We start from the raw sequence: 15,044 nt of genomic DNA, 5'->3' as shown, positions 1-15,044 counted from the left end.
TACAAAAATGCATAAGCCATGAGGCCTGCCTATGAGGTTACAATCTTTTGGGGGAACATAAGACAAGTAGGAATGGATATAAATGTGACTTTCATTGGTTAAAGTTTCAGTACTTATATTGTGTCTGTGTGGTGTTGTGTGACCTATCTGACCTTTGTTTTCTTAAATGATATGGAAAGACTTTATTTGTTGTACCAACCTTTAAGGATTACTGTAAGTAGAACACTTTATAAACCATAAAATGTTGTATGCATATGAACTATTACTACAAACCAGATTTTATCAGGAGGGAGTGTCTAGACAACTATTCCACTAAACTTTGCCTTAGGAAGTCAAGCCATATCTGGAATATTGGGTCCTTGTGTCACATTCTGGGCCCAACACTTTGGGAAATGCATTAGCAGGTTGGCATACATCCAGAGAAGGCCAAATGAGAGAACGTGACATATGAAGATTATTCAAAGGAACTATTTAGCTTGGAAAAGAGAAAATCTATGAGAGGCATGAGAGAAAATGGTAGATGATGCCCTGTTGACAACACTTGTTTTGGTTCTTAACTTTTGGTTCCTCTAAGCTAACTCCAAATAAAGGAATGGGATGTGTCATTATCACCAGAGTTGTCAAGTTCTTTTTTTAAAAAATAAACATTTTATTTACTGACCAATAGAGCAGTTCTAAAACCATAGCTTCTGAAAGAACCACTTGTTTTTGCTTGTCTTGTACCTCTCCTCAAACTTGACCTTGGCCTCCTTTCTCATCTTATGTTTTAGCTGTGGGTCATGGAACACATCCTTGATGACAACTCTTTTTTCTTATGGGATATCCACAGAATATCTGGTGGGCATGAGGTGGTTGTAGTGATAAACTTTCATGAAGGACTTGATTTTTGGTCTCTTGGCAATCTTCTTTTTGCCTATGCTGCAGTCAGCTTTTGAGGGTATCGGTTGATACCTGCCACCAAGGCATGGCTGCAGGGTCCGTCAGATGTCCCATCATCAGTATTCTTGACGATGATGGCTTTGCGCCTAGAGTACCACCCAGCCAGGATCAGCACCACCTTCACAGGTTTCATGAACTTGCCCATTTCTGGGGAGAGAACTCAGCAGGAAAAATCAGTGCCAGAGAGAACTCGGGCACTGCCGAGCCCAGAACTAGCTCCAGCTCCTTCAGCCTCCCCAAGGGTCCACATCCCCACCCATCCCACAGGTCTGGAGGCCCTCGGTTCCTTGCTGAGATGGGGTCTGAGGGCCCTTGTTTCCCGTAGGGCACGGATGGTGGTAGATCCTACTGCTGCCCAGAGCCTGGGACTCACCAACCCAGAGTTGTCAAATTCTAATAGGAATTCTAATAGGCCATTAACCTATATATAAAGTTCCCTGATGGTTGCATATTGACTTAGAAAATAACATTTTTGTGTTTTTATCATATGTTTAACTTATTTTATTAAATATTTTCCAATTACATTTTATTTTGGTTCAGTCTTCAGGAGTTTTGTGGGTCAGACAGCTTGTCTGACACTTCTGCACTAGACTATTTTTTGAAAAATACTTTCCAGCTCCACTTTTTTTACTTCTTCAATCAATAAATTAACAAGCACTTCTTCAACACCTTCTCTCTGGGCCAAGCACAATGCTAGGCACTGTCAATACAAATCTCTCTTCTCTTTATTCATTATCTTCAGAAGCCAGTGGTATCACATCTGAATAAGCATTACTTAGTTTTCTAACGATTCTAAAATTGCTGATGCACCTAGTCAGAGGGATGATAGTGAGTTTTACATTTATGATTATTTTTGAATAAAAGAAACCTGGTATCATTCATTACCTGTTACAAAGCAATGTGGCAGCTGTAGCTTAATACTTCACTTTGTCTCCTTTCTCACCAATCACCATTACAATGTCATCTTTACAACATCTTCCTAATATCACTTCCTTCTTTCCTGTAATTGGTGGACAATGCCTTCACGATTTCCCAAGTCACTAATGAAGTGAAACAAGGCTGTGTGTGTGCTCCCATGGTATTTAGCATGATATTTCCAGTCATGTTGCCAAATGCCTTACAATGAGGACAAACATAGCATTAAGGTCAGCGACCACACTGATGGTAAATTCTTCAATTTGAAAAGGCTACAAGCCAAGACTAAAGTAAAGGGAGTATTTGTGCATGATTTTTGTTTGCAGATGACTGTGCACTCAATGCAGACTCTGAAGCTGAGCTGCAACAAAGTATGGATCGAATCTCTGCTGCTTGTGATAATTTTGGCCTAAGAATTAATACAAAAAACAAAAAACCACATGTGCTCCATCAGCCAGCACCACACCATCCATCTGTGGAACCATCAATTATACAAATGGAGAAGTTTAGAATATTGTGGATAAGTTCACTTACTTTGGCAGTTTATTTTCAGGCACGTACAGATTGATAATGAGGTTGATGCATTCATTGCCAGAGGTAGCTCAGCATTTGGGAGGCTCCAAAGGGAAGTGACCTCTGGAATTCCTCTTCCACAAGCAAGTAACATAATATACGAGACACTGAGGTCCTCTCTTGAGCTAAACTATGAAGCATTCAAACTCTCCTGCAGAGAGTACACCTCTGATGGGCTAGCCACATTCTTTGAATGCCTAATGTATACTTGCCTAAAAGACTATTTTATGCAAAACTCAACAGAAGGTAAGCACTCATGTAGTGGTCAGGAAAAGCACTATAAGGACACTGTCAAGGTCATGAAAAAGTGGGAGAGAAGGAGTCTCCATAATAAAGGAAGTTACTTTCTTGTAGAAGAGGTATTGCAGAGGTCACAGCTGAATGGGTGAGTGGTGTTTGGTTGAGACTTTAGGGAGAGAGTTGAGGGAGATGAGAATAAGTAATCATATCAAAGGAATAAGGAATGAGGTATGAATGATGACTTAAATGGGTTATGAATCACTGAGATGTGTTGTGACAGTGTTCATTATTGAATGGAGGGTACCACTCCCCTTCCCAGAGGAAGCTGGAGATCAGTCAGGAGACAGCCCATAGCATGAGATGGAAATTCTGTGATCAGGTGGTCAAATGTGAGACGCTGTTTCACTACCCCTCTTCCTTCTGAAGACTGGAAGTTAGAGGACAGCAGCAGCAAGAAATGGAAGTCAACCTGCATAGGAGGAGGTGGAAATTCTACTCCCTACCAACTTTCTTCTTCCCTCATAGAACAGGCAAAGAGGAGAAAAAAAACTCGAGGTCAAAAGGGACACATGAGTATGAAATTAACGTAGGCTGTCCAGAGGCAAAACGAAAGTTCCAGAAAGGACAATATTAAATGTTAATGTGCCATTTATCCATATATAATTGTAAGGACTCTTTGTCCTTTTTTTGTTTGTTTTGTTTTTTGTTTTTTAGTGAGGCAATTGGGGTTAAGTGACTTGCCCAGGGTCACACAGGTAGTAAGTGTTAAGTGTCTGAGGCTGGATTTGAACTGAGGTACTCCTGACTCCAGGGCCGGTGCTCTATCCACTGCGCCACCTAGCTGTCACTCTTTGTCCTTTTTTAACTTGTGTTTTGTGCCTTACAGTGGACTAGACACAGTTGGAGAAAGGGATGAAGAATATGATATGGACCTGCCCACAAAATGTTTATGGCAAGTATAAGAGTAAATATAATAAAAACTAGAATGTGTTATAAAGCAAATGTTGATTTGGTCTTCAAGGAAAATTTGAGGAGGGAGAAATCACTTTAATGGAGTGAATCAAGGAACGATTCTAGAGTATGTGGCATGTGATCTCCCGCCCCGCCGGGAAGGCCAGGGGATTATTGTCCTGTGTGTTCTTGGAGACTGTGGTAATTAGGGTCATAAAATGCTCAGGAAGAGAAGACTTTCACTTAGATCTGTTTTTACTTTGTAGAAAACTTTCCCATAGGGAAACTGAGCCCTGGCTCAGTTTGCCCCGCCCCTGGCCGCCCTAACTCAGCCTCGGCTCAGCTCGCCCCGCCCCGGCTAGGTCCACCCCGGCCCGCCCCGGCTCGGCGCGGCACGGGTCGGCACCGGTCGGCACGGGTCGGCATGGCTCGCCCAGGCGCGGCACGGTTCGCCCCAGCGCAGCACGGCTTGGTCCGCCCCAGCTCAGCCCCGGCTCAGCCCCGGCTCAGCCCCGGCTCAGCTCGGCCCGCCCCGCCCTCGGCGCGGCATGGTTCGCCCCGGCGCAGCACGGTTCGCCCCAGCGCAGCATGGCTTGGTCCACCCCGGCCCACCCCGTCCCGCCCCGGCTCGGCGCGGCACGGGTGGGCACGGGTCGGCACGGGTCGGCACGGGTGGGCACGGGTCGGCACGGGTCGGCACGGGTGGGCACGGGTCGGCACGGGTCGGCACGGCTCGCCCAGGCGCGGCACGGCTCGCCCCGGCGCGGCACGGGTCGGCACGGGTCGGCACGGGTCGGCACGGGTGGGCACGGGTCGGCACGGGTCGGCACGGCTCGCCCCGGCGCGGCACGGTTCGCCCCGGCGCGGCACGGTTCGCCCCAGCGCAGCACGGTTCGCCCCAGCGCAGCATGGCTTGGTCCACCCCGGCCCACCCCGTCCCGCCCCGGCCCGATAGGGCTCACCCCGCTCAGCCCGCCCCGCCCCTGCCCGGCCCGCCCCAACTCAGCCCTGGCTCAGTTCGCCCCGCCCCTGGCCGCCCTGACTCAGCCTCGGCTCAGCTCGCCCCGCCCCGGCTAGGTCCACCCCGGCCCGCCCCGCCCCGGCGCGGCACGGGTCGGCACGGCTCGCCCCGGCGCGGCACAGCTCGCCCCGGCGCGGCACGGGTCGGCACGGGTCGGCACGGCTTGCCCAGGCGCGGCACGGCTCGCCCCGGCACGGCACGGGTCGGCACGGGTCGGCACGGGTCGGCACGGGTCGGCACGGGTCGGCACGGGTCGGCACGGGTCGGCACGGGTCGGCACGGGTCGGCACGGATCGGCACGGCTCGCCCAGGCGCGGCACGGTTCGCCCCAGCGCAGCACGGCTTGGTCCACCCCGGCCCACCCCGTCCCGCCCCGGCCCGATAGGGCTCACCCCGCTCAGCCCGCCCCGCCCCTGCCCGGCCCGCCCCAACTCAGCCCTGGCTCAGTTCGCCCCGCCCCTGGCCGCCCTGACTCAGCCTCGGCTCAGCTCGCCCCGCCCCGGCTAGGTCCACCCCGGCCCGCCCCGCCCCGGCCCGGCACGGGTCGGCACGGGTCGGCACGGGTGGGCACGGGTCGGCACGGGTCGGCACGGGTGGGCACGGGTCGGCACGGGTCGGCACGGCTTGCCCAGGCGCGGCACGGCTCGCCCCGGCGCGGCACGGGTCGGCACGGGTCGGCACGGGTCGGCACGGGTCGGCACGGGTCGGCACGGGTCGTCACGGGTGGGCACGGGTCGGCACGGGTCGGCACGGGTCGGCACGGGTCGGCACGGGTCGGCACGGGTCGGCACGGCTCGCCCAGGCGCGGCACGGTTCACCCCGGCGCGGCACGGTTCGCCCCAGCGCAGCACGGTTCGCCCCAGCGCAGCATGGCTTGGTCCACCCCGGCCCACCCCGTCCCGCCCCGGCCCGATAGGGCTCACCCCGCTCAGCCCGCCCCGCCCCTGCCCGGCCCGCCCCAACTCAGCCCTGGCTCAGTTCGCCCCGCCCCTGGCCGCCCTGACTCAGCCTCGGCTCAGCTCGCCCCGCCCCAGCTAGGTCCACCCTGGCCTGCCCCGCCCCGGCGCGGCACGGTTCGCCCCGGCGCGGCACGGGTCGGCACGGGTCGGCACGGGTGGGCACGGGTCGGCACGGGTCGGCACGGGTCGGCACGGGTCGGCACGGCTCGCCCCGGCGCGGCACGGGTCGGCACGGGTCGGCACGGGTCGGCACGGGTCGGCACGGGTGGGCACGGGTCGGCACGGGTCGGCACGGCTCGCCCAGGCGCGGCACGGCTCGCCCCGGCGCGGCACGGGTCGGCACGGGTCGGCACGGGTCGGCACGGGTCGGCACGGGTCGGCAGGGGTCGGCACGGATCGGCACGGCTCGCCCAGGCGCGGCACGGTTCGCCCCGGCCCGATAGGGCTCACCCCGCTCAGCCCGCCCCGCCGCTGCCCAGCCCGCCCCAACTCAGCCCTGGCTCAGTTCACCCCGCCCCTGGCCGCCCTGACTCAGCCTCGGCTCAGCTCGCCCCGCCCCGGCTAGGTCCACCCCGGCCCGCCCCGCCCCGGCCCGGCACGGGTCGGCACGGGTCGGCACGGGTGGGCACGGGTCGGCACGGGTCGGCACGGGTCGGCACGGCTCGCCCAGGCGCGGCACGGTTCGCCCCGGCGCGGCACGGTTCGCCCCAGCGCAGCACGGTTCGCCCCAGCGCAGCATGGCTTGGTCCACCCCGGCCCACCCTGTCCCGCCCCGGCCCGATAGGGCTCACCCCGCTCAGCCCGCCCCGCCCCTGCCCGGCCCGCCCCAACTCAGCCCTGGCTCAGTTCGCCCCGCCCCTGGCCGCCCTGACTCAGCCTCGGCTCAGCTCGCCCCGCCCCAGCTAGGTCCACCCCGGCCCGCCCCGCCCCGGCGCGGCACGGCTCGCCCCGGCGCGGCACGGTTCGCCCCGGCGCGGCACGGTTCGCCCCGGCGCAGCACGGGTCGGCACGGGTCGGCACGGGTCGGCACGGGTGGGCACGGGTCGGCACGGGTCGGCACGGGTCGGCACGGGTCGGCACGGGTCGGCACGGGTCGGCACGGCTCGCCCAGGCGCGGCACGGTTCGCCCCAGCGCAGCATGGCTTGGTCCACCCCGGCCCACCCCGTCCCGCCCCGGCCCGATAGGGCTCACCCCGCTCAGCCCGCCCCGCCCCTGCCCGGCCCGCCCCAACTCAGCCCTGGCTCAGTTCGCCCCGCCCCTGGCCGCCCTGACTCAGCCTCGGCTCAGCTCGCCCCGCCCCGGCTAGGTCCACCCCGGCCCGCCCCGCCCCGGCCCGGCACGGGTCGGCACGGCTCGCCCCGGCGCGGCACGGGTCGGCACGGGTCGGCACGGGTTGGCACGGGTCGCCCCGGCGCGGCATGGTTCGCCCCGGCGCAGCACGGTTCGCCCCAGCGCAGCATGGCTTGGTCCACCCCGGCCCACCCCGCCCTGCCCCGGCCCGGCACGGCTCGCCCCGCTCAGCCGGCCCCGGCCCGCCCCCGGCTCGGTCCGTCCCGGCTCAGCCCCTGCTCAACCCCGGCTCAGCTCGCCCCGCCCCGCCCCGCCCTCGGCTTGGCACGGGTCGGCACGGTTCGCCCCAGCGCAGCACGGCTTGGTCCACCCCGGCCCACCCCGCCCCGCCCCAGCTAGGTCTGTCCTGGCTCGCCAGTCCCGCCCCGCCCCAGCGCGGCATGGCTGGGCTCTGCTTGCCCCAGCCCGCCCCGCCCCGCCCCGCCCCAGCGTGGCTTGGCTTGCCCCGGCTTGGTGCGCCCCGGCGCGGCTCGGCTAGCCCTGGCACGGCTTGCCCCGGCTCGCCCTGGCCTGCCCCGGCCCGCTGTAGTTACCTGAGGGGTATTCTAGGAACAGTTAATAATTAATTTTAAGTCAACAAACATTTATTAATCATTTACTATTCAGAAAATATTATAAACAAATATGCAGTCCAAATTTAGCAGTAGAGACAAGTATCAGCCTCTGTTCCTACCTGAGAAGTAACATTCCTTATTGGTCTTACAGAAATATCAATAATAATAATAACAATAACAATAATACCTAACATTTATGTAAAACTTTAAGGTTTGCAAAGGACTTTGCATATATTAACTCATATGATTTTCATAACCCTGGTATTATTATGCTCATTTTACACATGTAGAAACTTAGGTTGAGAGAGGGTAAGTGACTTCCTCAGGGTCACATGGCTAGAAAGCTTTTGAGGAAAGATTTGTAATCAGCAGGATAGAGCCCTGCAGCACTTTATCCATTACACCACTCAGTTTCCCCATCATTCCAGATGCATTTGCCATGACCCTCTGTGGGTGTGGAGTTGCGTACCTATGCTTTAATGACAATTCTAAGGAGAGTACTCTTCTTCTCTGTCTCCATTTCTTCCATAAACTTCATGAGAGAGGGCTCTGATCTGAGTTTTGATACACTGTTCTAAGAAATAATATCAGGTCAGCAGAAACAGATACAGACAGACCTTCTGGCAGCAGCAAACAGCCTAGTGGACAAACAACCATTGGATTCCATATCAAGAAGCATCTCTGTATTTGTGCTCAAAATATGTTTTGTTTGCAATGATTCCTTAATATGCTGGCAGCTCTCCCCAGGAATTGAGAGAAAAGCTGATGCAGGGAAATGGCCGAGGGTGGGAGAAATGGGTTCCCACCAAAGTGATTTGCACAATTTTTTCTTCTAAATTTTTAAAGCAGATTTATGGCTCTAGAAAGTGCTGGCTGGACAAAGCTCTTTCATACTGTGGAATTTGATTTTTCCTTCCCTCATTTTTAAACTTCCCTATCATTTTATCCTGTCCAAAATAATGTCAGGGGTACTTAAATGCCCTAGATGCCCAGTTTATTGCTCTGAAATTGTGCTACCTTACAGTTTGCCTGACCATGCCAGGGCCCAGCCCTGCATGTCCCATAAAGGGGCTGTGTAGTGCCAGATGGAAAGAGAGAAGACAGATCCAGTGAGAATCCTCACAATGAGAGAAAGGGAAGATCTTGCCGGATGGGTTGGATGGAAGCCCTGCTCTGTGCCACTCCCCCCACTCTGGAAAAATAAAATCACAAATGAGAACAGCTTAATGGCCAAGAACCAGCTGGAGACAAAGGGATGTTAGCTTCAGGGAGGGAGTTGTGAGACAGAGAAGGCTCAGGCGAGATGCTCAAAAGTCTGGACTACCATGGACAGCTGCCATCAGAGAGAGATGGCCCCCAAAGAATTTCACAAGCCTTCAGAGCTGGTGCTTCTGCTTCAGCCCAGGGCTTGGAGAAGTCAATAAGATGAGGAAGCACCTCATACCTCTCTCCCTATCCATTTAGACACACTGATTATCTCTAATGACCTAATATTTAGAGCTCAGATCCATCCCTCAAAGCAAATCAGAGAAGTCATAGACAGCTCTATGACTCCTCATAGAGAAGATATAGTCAACTTATCAGCTGACAGTTCTGAGACCTTCAGTTCAGAGGGGCTATGGAAGAATGTTGAAATAGTGTGGAAAGACTTTAGTTCAACAAATATTTATTAATGACATATTATGTGCAAGGCCCTTTCAAAGCTACCAAAAAAAAATCTATCATACCATCCTAAAAGAACTTGCAACCTATTAAGTTATGTGATATGTATGTAAATAATACAAAATGGAATCTAAGTGCACACAAAAAGTATAAAGAAGAATAAATGAGAATTCAACAGAGGGAGAGAAAGATTACCTTTGGAGGGAGGTAATTGGAGAAGGCTTCTTGTAGCAGATGGCATTTGAAGAGTGGGAAGAATTTGAATAGGAAGAAATGAGCAAAGGAAATTTTAGATATAGGGAATTGCATGAGAAAAGGCCTAGAGGTGGAAAAGTGTGCTACATACTGGAGAAGCTGATGGTAATATGGTTCTGCTAGAACATTGTGTATATCAGAAGAATAGTACAGACAGTTTGCATTACACATATTTGACTTTACAGAAAGAATTATGAAAGAAATCCTCATTAAAAAAAAAACAACACCACAAACCTATCGTTAATTTTGCTGTTCAGTATTGTGCTCAATCTCTTTACTCCAGCCCGTCACCTCATTTCAGCCTCCCAATCCTACCCTCATTTTCCCATTAAAAACCCTCCAAAAGGCAGTTAGGTGGCACAGTGGATAAAGCACCGGCCCTGGATTCAGGAGGACCTCAGACACTTGACACTTACTAGCTGTGTGACCCTGGACAAGTCACTTAACCCTCATTGCCCCTCAAAAAAAACCATACCTCCAAGTGAAAGCAGAACAGACTTGCAGAGAGATAGATCGCCATCCCCACAGCCCCATGTTCAAGGCTTGGCTTAAGACCTCTCCCTCTACTCCCTTTCCTTCTCCTTCTCCTTTACTCTGTTTCTTTCTTTTTCTTTCCATTCCTCTTTCCCTCCTTCCCCTTCTCTCATCTGAGGATTCCCCTCCCCTCCCTGACTTAGCTGCAGCTCTAGTTCATGTGTATCACCATGAAACCTGAGTGCAAGCTTCAGGAAATCCCCCTCCCACACTGTGAAAAGATCAAGAATCTAAGAGGGCAGGGAAGGCTGCTGAAGGGGCAACATGGGGTCTTTATTTTATAGATCCTGAAAATTCACTCCAATTTTTGGCTCAGTCAAGTAGGGAAAATCTAGGTTTGCAGTGTTGGGAAAAGCTGCTCACATTTTTCAACATTCAATTAGATCTTCAAAGATTAACAGTTATAGATAGGGGCAGCTAGGTGGCACAGTGGATAGAGCACCTGCCCTGGAGTCAGGAGGACCTGAGTTCAAATCTGACCTCAGACACTTAATACTTATCAGCTGTGTGACCCTAGGCTAGTCACTTAACCCCAATTGCCTCACCAAAAACAACAACAAAAAAACCCAGTTATAACACATGAAATGGTATACTGTAGTTGCAGGAATCCTTAACTTGGAGTCATTAGACCTGAGTTCAAAGCCCAGTTTGTGTATATATATATATATATATATATATATATATATATATATATATATAGAGAGAGAGAGAGAGAGAGAGATAGAGTGTATGTATATATGCATGTGTATACTGCATGTTTTAATACATGTATTATGTACATGTCAGTATATACATGTAGACATGTGTGTTTGATATATGTAGTATGCATGTGTACACATGTACATGTGTGTATGCATATGCATATATATCCGCTGAGTGATAACAGATGAATTACTTAACTTCTCTGAGCCTTAGTTACCTTATCACATAGATAACACCCCTTTTTAATTCAGCATGATGTTTTGGGGTAGGAATTCAACCACATCCTGATCCCCAACCTAATATGTCCTTCTATTGCTGGTCTAACTTGAGACAAACAAATTCAAAAGGAAAAAATAAACATGGTCACATAACCTAAATAATGAAGTGAATCCAATAGCAAAACATATAAAGCACCCACATATAAAAAGACCCAAATATCTTATATCCCTAGAGAAATTATAATATATAATATAATATAATTCCCATTGATTCCTGTAATTTCCCAGCATAGTGTGAGAACAAAACCGCACTTTACTGAAGGCTGAAGGGGGAGTATATAGTGAGTCTATTTTGAAGTATTTCAAGGCAGGCCAAAGACCAGCCAACAGCCATTGCCTCAGCTCTGTAGTTATGACTTACAGAGGATTCTGCCTTTTGGGATGCTGCGGCAATCTTGGACACATGGTATATTCTTGACTACAGCTATGTGTCCTGCTTTCACTTGCGCAGCATTTATAGTTCTACATTATATTCCCTTTACATGTAAACATAGTCTTTGTCTGTGGACATCATGGTGTGCTCACCATGTTGTGGACTCACACAGCCTTCTGAGTAATGTAATCCCTCTTTGAGTAGGACTTTCCTGGCCTCAAGATATAATTAATAGAATCCATCTACATATACTCTATATTTTCAAATGTTTTAGTAATATTTGTAATACTTACCTAACAGGGTTTCTTGGGGGGAAAATATTTTATACCTTCAATAACCACATGAATGTGAGCTATTATATCTGTGCCTCTTCTACCTGAGGACTCTTTCTTAGATACTTTGTTGTTGTTCAGTCATTTCAGTCATATCTAACTATCACCCCATTTGGGGTTTTCTTGGCAGAGATACTGGAGTAGTTTGCAATTTCTTTCTCTAACTCATTTTATAGAAAAGGAAACTGAGGCAAACAGGGTTAAGTGACTTTCACAGAGTCACATAGCTAGTAGGTGTTTGTGGCCAGATTTGAACTTAGGTCTTCCTGACTCCATGACTACCACTCTCTCCACTGTGCCACCTAGCTGCCCACATTCTAAGATATTTTCATAGTCCAAAGAGTCAACAATTGATATTGTTGAGCCATTTGTAGGGGTTGGGAAGGTGTAAAATTAAGCCTCTTTACCCAACACACTGTCCCTTCCTCCCATTCTTCTCCTGGTAGGGAGTTGTCATATCATGGTAACTGTTAAGGAGCCAACAGAGAAAGGAGGGTTAGTTTACAGAGCAATGGCATGTGTCTCACTTTCCAAACCTCTGTAGATGCTATAGCTCCTAGAAACTTCATATTAAAGAGGAGTTTTCTTTTCTTCTTTCATCTACTAAAAAGGAAAGAAAAATGGTGCCTTCCTTTCTTTCCTCCTCCCTTTCCTTTTCACACACACACACACACACACACACACACACACACACACACACACACACACACTACAGTCTTATGCCACCAGTACTAGCTCTTCTCTGATGCATGAGACATCTTAATAATTCTAACACCAGGGGTGGGGGGAAAAAGAGGAAACAGCATGACAAAACACTTCTAGGCCATTTTGGAATTAATGATATTTTTCAGGAACGATCAATTATATTACTTAACTGGGGAGTGCAGATTATAAAGAGAAATATAATTAGTGGCAAATGCAGTGAGATATATAAAGACAGATAGGTGGGCAAAGGAATAGGAGCTCATCAATTCTTTCAGGTTCTGTCAGGGGATGTGGTCATTCATTATAAGACTCCATCAGAGTGATTGGAAAGAGAAGGAAAATGTATCCCAGTCATTACCTGCCTACATCTGGAAGGGTGAACACTAGCCTCAGAGTCAAGGGTCCTGTGTTTTAACTGGCTGTGTGACCTTGAGCCAGTTGCTTAACACCCAAGGACCTGGGTTTCCTTTTATGGTGGTGTGAATAATGTCCTCATGTTACAAGGTGTATTTGGACCCCTTTGTGTTTGGGTACAGACAATATTTTGCTATTCATTTACCTACCTTGTTCTTTAGTTTGATTCATTTTTAATCAAATTCATTATCCCACCTCCTTTTGGATTCTCTGGGTATACCTGAGGTAAGCATCAGGTTGGGGTTCAGGATACAGTATGAATAATTATCACCCTAAATATATTAGACTGAGCTCCTGGAGAACAGGGACTGTTTTTCCCCTTTTTATCCCCAATGCTTAGTGCACTGTATGAAATATAGTAGGAACTTAATACATGCTAGTTGGCATAAATGTAAGGATTATATGAGATACTAGATGTGCAAGTGCATTGGGCATTTGTGCCAAAAGAGCAAGATCACTTGATGTGGCAGGGCATGTCAGGAAAGAGTTGAGAATGTGTTGAACATCAGATAAGCTGGTTCAAATCCTGCCCTTGTCAATTATTTAATGTGCCACCTTGTATAAGTTACTTAAACTCTCTGGTCCTTAATTTCATATTATGTACCATGAGGAGGTTGGGCTAAGTAACCATCTAGTTCTAAATCTATAATCCTATGATTCTTAATGATATAAAAAGTTAACTAGAAGAAATGTTAGAGATCATATAGTGGGTTGAACCTAGATGATCTTTAACATTTCTTCTTGCTCTAAATCTATGATAATAATAGTAGCAGTGGTAGTGGTGGTGGGAAGAGGAAGAGGAAGAAGAAGAAGAAGAAGAAGAAGAAGAAGAAGAAGAAGAAGAAGAAGAAGAAGAAGGAGGAGGAGGAGGAGGAGGAGGAGGAGGAGGAGGAGGAGGAGGAGGAGAACTAGTTAACATTGATGTAGCACATATATATCTATATCTATATCTGTTTCTGTATTTATATCTATATATAAACTTATTTGATCCTGGAAACATTGCTACAAGGTAGGTGCTTTATTATCACCATTTTATAGCTGAGAAAGCTGAGCCTAAGCATAGTTAAGTGACTTACCTAAATTCATTCAAACAACTAGCAAGTGTCTGAGGCAGGACTTAAACTCTGTTTTCCTCACTCTAAGTCCAGCATTCCACACAAACTCTCTATATAACTTACTGGATATGCAATCATCAATTAATCATCAATTAAAGCATCTTTGTCTCCATACATTCAAAACAAAGTTAGCTCTTCTCTGGGACTAGAATGGCCTGATTGCTGCTGGAATTGCCCTGGTTAATAGGAAATTATTTTGGACTGGCATACCAAGAATACTTCCAGTATTCTTGACTGGTAACATTCTCAGACAAGAAGGCCTTGGAAATAGAGACTAAACCCAATTGTCCTGGTTGTATTACTTGATACACTGCCTGAAGAGGAAAGAAACCAGCTGAGTCAACAGCCACAAACCTATAATTTGAGTAGCCAAGAATTCCACAACATCTCTACTCCCCCTCTCAATCTCCAGGCCTTATTCTGCACTCTTCATTTCGTGCTCTCCCTCTGCCTAAGTATTCCTTGAGTTTTTTCTCTTTGAATAAGTGTATTTGCAATCTCAGACACACTTTGCAGAAATAGAACTAGCATTTCCAAAGTCACTGATGTTGGAGATTGTTCTACACTAGAGATGCGGGTCATTGCTGAACGCTCTGACATAAACACTATCAGACTTGCAACCCTTGTCTGTTTTCAAGTGAAATGCTCTAAAGCAATATTTATAGCAAAATTATGACCTCAAGGCATCTAAACGTAATCCATTTTTAAATCTCATTTTTTCCCTCTGAATCCTTCAATCTAATTAGGCACACATCAGTATATTATTACGGAGAGTAATCATTCCTTTCTTCTAATAACATTCATGGATAATTTTATTTCTCATTTCCAGCCTCCTACTCCTGTGGTGTAATTAGTGTCTTTGGCACCTCGTGATGCTCAGAATGAGTTGCAGCTGCTAATTGCTAATTGAAAAATTAGAAACTCAGTTAGAAAAAGGATCTAATTAAAATGAAATTAGATAAAATCCCTTCAAACTGGCTCCTTTCTCTTGCTTTCCTTTGCATTTTTTCCCTGCTTCCCCCTTTTGTGACCACAGAACTATTAGCACTTACAAAATATATGTAATTGTTGGAAGTCAAATACAGCTCCACAGTGGGCTGTACAATGGCCTTTTATTAGCGATCTGGAGGGTGGGGAAGCAGTAAGGTATATAAAAGAATGTGAACTTAAA

At 49.4% G+C, this 15,044-nt stretch overlaps 1 pseudogene; it reads right to left on the bottom strand.

Annotated features, from left to right (window-relative positions):
- Nucleotides 1-674: 674 nt before the first annotated feature.
- LOC122726004 lies at nt 675-1,084 on the bottom strand (annotated as a pseudogene).
- Nucleotides 1,085-15,044: the final 13,960 nt, after the last annotated feature.

The sequence above is a fragment of the Dromiciops gliroides genome, chromosome 4 (genome assembly GCF_019393635.1).
Source record: "Dromiciops gliroides isolate mDroGli1 chromosome 4, mDroGli1.pri, whole genome shotgun sequence".
NCBI classification, from domain to species: domain Eukaryota; kingdom Metazoa; phylum Chordata; class Mammalia; order Microbiotheria; family Microbiotheriidae; genus Dromiciops; species Dromiciops gliroides.
Note: the sequence above shows the minus strand (reverse complement) of the source record. Positions and strands in the feature narration are given on the sequence as shown.